The sequence below is a fragment of the Cyprinodon variegatus genome, unplaced genomic scaffold (assembly GCF_000732505.1).
Source record: "Cyprinodon variegatus isolate N-32 unplaced genomic scaffold, C_variegatus-1.0 Scaffold66, whole genome shotgun sequence".
In the NCBI taxonomy this organism is placed as follows: domain Eukaryota; kingdom Metazoa; phylum Chordata; class Actinopteri; order Cyprinodontiformes; family Cyprinodontidae; genus Cyprinodon; species Cyprinodon variegatus.
Window position 1 is genome coordinate 1,554,055 of NW_015150519.1, and position 5,604 is coordinate 1,559,658.

Sequence of the window (5,604 nt, forward strand, 5' to 3'; positions counted from 1 at the left end):
CCGCCCCCTAACCCCAAACAAGTAACCCCCCCACCACCCACCCAAACCCGCACAGGAGTTTAGGCTAACGTTGCTAGCTGCTGGCAAACACTGGTTTGCCCGTTGACCCTGGAGCCGCTGCTGCTAACGGTCGGGCTGGAGGAAGGTAAACTTCTTCTTTCTAACGGCTTTTCTTCCAGAGCGCGGAGTCAACTCCTCCGTGCTGTGATTCGGCCCATTGGCCCACGGCACAGTGATTTATCGCCCCTCTCACTGTTGGAGCAGGATTCTCCAGCAGAACAAAAAAGGCCAGCCCCTCACCCCCCCAAACATCTAAAACTTCTTCAGTGCCATTAAAAAAAGTGCAAGCGAATTGATGATAAACCTGCTGTCACACCCCAGAGGCTGAAAGGGGAACTGCAGCGCAGGTATGCTAATTACAGCCGGGGTGCGCTGAGAGGAATAAAACTCACAAACTAACAAACTCTACTTGCCTACGAAAGAGGATTAGGGTCACTGAAAAAAAAGTTAACTGATTTTTAAATATTATTTCAGTTTAATATGGGAGAAAAGTCAGAATCCTGACTGTAATCTCAGAATTCTGACTTTTTTTTCTCACAATTCTGACTTGAATCTCAAACTTCTGACTTAAATCTCAAAATTCTGACTTTAATCTCAGAATTCTGACTTTTAATGGAGATAAAATTCTGACTTTTATCTCCATTAAAGCAATAAACAACATCAAGCAGTAAATTGTAGAATCAGCAATGGTATTCAAAATTTAAACTAAACCTACATGTTTTTTGCGTATTCATTATCTCTTATGACAGTTTTTTTAAAGAAGGGTTTTTATACATACATTTATTTTTTTATTATTATTTTTGTATTTTGAATGTATGTAACATACCTCCTTATGTATTTATTTATTGTCTTATAATGGAATTTCCAAAGCAGTGTTTTTATGTGTGAATGCAGTGTGACACAGTTTGGACTATATAGCAGCCAGAGTCTGTATTAAATTTCCTTTGGGACGATAAAGTCTGTCTGTCTAGCTATCTATCAAACTTCTTCCACCTTAAATAAACAACCATTATAAAACATTAACAGAATTTAAATGAATTAAGATCTAACTATGCATATCATGTACAAGATAGAAATAGTCAGGTCTGTGTATGAAATTAAAGACTATATAATTTTTTTCTTTCTTTTTTTAAATTTACTTTTGTCATGTCTTCACTTTTTAGTTACAACTTTTCATTTAAATCTGAATCAAAATGGAAAAATGAATATGTAAAATTTAAATTAAAAGTATGTGCAGCTTGAATAAAAACAGAAACAAAACTGTTGCAGTCAAATACAATTTGGAGAAATTTGTCTCAAAACCAGAGGGGCCCTCTGTTTTTTTTTTTAAGTTTTGAAAAACTTGATATGATATTCAGAAGGTGATATACTTTAAAAACTAAACAGCTGATTATACACGTTTCACAAAATACCTATCTATCACATCCTCCAGTTCTTTAATCATTCTTTAATCACTGTTGGTCAGAGATCATATTTTTTAAATTCAAATGTTGGCCTATAAAGCGATAAGTGGTTTGAGTAACTTTTCAAAGACCAGTTTTAGACCACATCTATTTAATACATTTATTTTTTATTCTACTCTCTGTAATGTTTTTATATTTCTGAGCTATTTTCTTTTTGTCTTTCAATGATTCCCTGCTCATCATTTTTTTCAATCAGACTTTGCATGAATGGTGCAACCTAAATTAACTGTCTGACTCCACTCATTATTATAAAGCTGACATTTAACAGGAAATATGCCGCAGCAAAAGAAAACAGCTCTGGTATGCCACTTATACTGAGAAGATGTGTTAGGATCCAGTAAAGGTTGGTAAACAAATGCTGTGTAACACATTCCACCTCTTAGATGTTTAAGTGGGCATCAGAGAATGGGCCACAAAGGAGCTGACCCCTTTAGCAACTGGATGGAAATTATTAGAAGAGTTCTGGTCTCCAAAATGAAAATAAAGGCCTCAGATGACACACCTAGATCAGGAAAGTCCGTGGTTGGACTGCCTTCGAAGATGTTTTTCAGAAATGAAGATCTGAAGGAAACCTTCAAAACATATTCTGCATGTCAAATTATTGAGTCAGACTTTTCTAAGTACTACAGAAAACATTGGGAAATTAAACAGAAATTAAACATACTTCTGTTATTAAAATAATCAAAATGCCTACTCAAATAGACAAAGCCCTTAACACATATATTTAATTTCCATATCAATCAGATTTTGAATTTCATTAAACCTAAAAGTACATTTTGGAACAGCATGTTCCATTTAAGTTATAATTCTGGGAGGGATTCTTATGTAAATCTGAAATCACACAAGTTATTTTGTGATGATTTTTGCAATGCTTTTATGAAGTCAGCATATATTTGTTTATGTGAACACGAGATGGTATGTCATAAGAAATGTGTGCAAAATGCAAAAGTCAGAGTTATCAGATAATAAATTCTGCTCATCAAATTTAGGTTTTTTTGATTACTCTGCATAATCATCGTCATGAAATCATATTATACAACCTTACTATCATATGGCAAAAAGAACTTAGTTTTATATTCCATGACATTGATGCCATAAAATACACTTTCTTAAATACATTTTGTTTGTAAGCTGTTAAGGAATTTAAAATATTTATGCACCAAAGTTAGTAAAACCTGTTTTTTTGTTTGTTTGTTTGTTTTTTGTTGCACGTGTTGTGTGTGGAGAGCGTCCCTCCATTTAAACCAATTATTGTGAGTCCACCGTGTTATACTGCCACCTGCTGGTCAACCAGTATACACTAACAGGTTCATTCTGCACTAAACTGATCACACGCAGATTACAGGAAATGCCCTAATGATACAATTCTTGCAATACATTGACATTCATATTGGTAAAAAAAAAAGTATTGAGGACATCCAAAAATAAAGATAATGTGTAAATGTTTAAATTCCAAAGTCTAGATTTCATGTTGGGAGAAAAATGCTGAATCACTTTGTACATTGAATTGTATTTTACCAATTGTAATTTTTTTTTTTTTTTTTTTTTTTTTATATTTTCATGAACAAAACAAGATTTTGCTCAAATTAGGTAAATTATCTGACATGCCACCTTTATTTTTGCATGGATGATTTACTGAAGATGATAGAGAACTGGAACTTATTTTGGTGATATTTCTAATCATTTCTATTCTGTTAAAAAGGGTTTGGGATAGAGAAGGGGTTGTAAATGTTTAATAACTAGAGCTGTTTACAACTTAAATAACTGAAGAAGCAGAAAAAGCGGTATTGCATCAGGTGCAAGGGAAGTTTATTTGTAAAGCTCAATTGAGTACAAGCACAATTCAAAGTACTTTACATGAATTAGACAATAAATGGAAGAAAAATAAAAGCAGAGAAAAGGCAAACAAAGATAAATATGGTAAAAGCAGGTAGTAAAACAAATAAAACAGTTAGAACATAACCTTAGACATAGTAATACCTTAGCTAACAGTTTAACTTCAACAGTCAAAGTTGGTTCTAAACAAATGGGTTTTTAACTTTGACTTAAAGGAACTCAGGCTTTCAGCACTTTTCCAGTCTTCTGGGAGTTTGTTCCAGATCAGTGGAGCATAGGAACTAAATGCTGCTTCTCCATGTTTGGTTACAGTTCTGAGTGTACAGAGTAGGATAGAGACTAAAAGGTCTAATAGGTCTGGGAGGTTGATCCACTGACAACAAATCTGTTATTTATTGAGGTGCTGATCCATTCAGTGATTGATAGACTAGCAAAAGGATTTTAAAGATTTCATTTTCCATGTCTAAAAAAGAGGATTGAAGTAAAGGAAATTGTTAAAGAATAGTTTGTGTTTACTTTTTAAAATATCTGAGCTTTACAAGCATACTATTTTTCACCAACCCTTTGTTTTATTTTATTTTTTATTATTTTTATTTGAATAAGTGGGAGTAACATTGGGATAATCATCAATCTATATAAATCATGATCTATATAAAATTCAAAAGACTGTGGGGGGTAATAGTTATACAAATGGAAGGCGGAAAGAAGAAGTAGTCATATCTCGACGTAGAATTAGTCATACTGTACTTAATAGTTCTATTTTCAAAATAGGGAAACAAGACTCAGCTACTTGTAATCACTGTAATCAGATGGAAACAGTGGAACATGTATTATTAGAATGTGATAAATATTCACAGGAAAGTCAACACTAAATAGAGAAAAAATTGGATTTTCAATGATAAACCTTTTAAGAAGTAAATCTAATTCTGCTAGAAATCAGTTAATTAGATTTTTTTAAAAACACTGGATTATATAATCGTATTTAAAGTAACAATATAAGTGTGTGTATGCATGTGCATATACTCACACACTAATTTATATGTGAGTTTCTATATTGATTGATAGATAATATGCAGATTTGTGCATACCATTGAGGCATGTACCCTTTATAGGGCAAGTTACCATTTTAGATCACTTCAGTGAGTTCTAGAAGCACAAGATCTATATCCAGCCATTCAACAAAGATACTGCTATATGGATGTACATCTTATTTTGGCATTTGACCAATTAGATGAGTCCTTAAATGATATATTACCTACTGCAAATTAAGTTGGAATGAAAAAAAGCCAAGAAAAAAAGGTAAAAAGTTAATTAAAAAGTTAAAAGGTAAAGTTAAAAAGTTAATTAGCCTAGTTAACAATTATATTTAGGTTTATAAACTAAAAATGGAAGTGCCAGTATCAGCATTAATGCCTCTAGGGTTATGTTGTACCAAAAAATGTGAAGAAATGTGTTTCTTTCACTCTCAGAGTGTTTTTCATGAATTTCTTAAAGAAGCACTTTTGTTATTTTTCTTAAGATATTCGGGCAGGTTTGCGTTTCCTGTTATTACATTGACATTAATTTTTGCTATCAAAATATCCATATTGTTTTAATGTTACAAAGGTAATAAGGTCTTGTCCTGGAATCCAATAACGCTACTGGGTGGAAATGTTGATGTTAAAGGATTTCACTGAGTGCCCTATAAAGGGTTCATAACATCCCTTTGACATCATTGATAACCACACTCCAGTCTGGTAGGTGGCGGTAAATTCACCTTAAGTTGGTTGCCATCCGCCATTAAAAAAACAGAAAGAAGAAGAAAAAGATGCTCGGAAGAAGTTAAGCCATTAAGATCAGTCATATGTTCAGACTCTAGACCATCTTTAATCAGTTTGCAGTATAGTCACTCAGAAAGCAGGCCAGATATTTTAATAGAAATTCAACAGACACTATATAGAATAAATATGATGGGTTTAGTTATAAATTTTGTATGGATACCGGCATGGGCGGTTCTAGACAGGGGCCAACAGGGGCCAGGGCCCCTGTAGATAATGTCCTGGCCCCTGTTATGGCCCCTGTACTGAAAACATAATACTGAAAGAATTTCTAAAGATGATCTGCCCTGCAACAAGCATGGTTACTCAAAATGTCCTTTACATCTATTTCATTTTTTTTCTTTACAAATTGTATTTTATTAACTATTTAAAAAAAAAAATAAGGTGATGGCTTCAGTGGTATTGAGATATGATCCCTGTTTTCATCT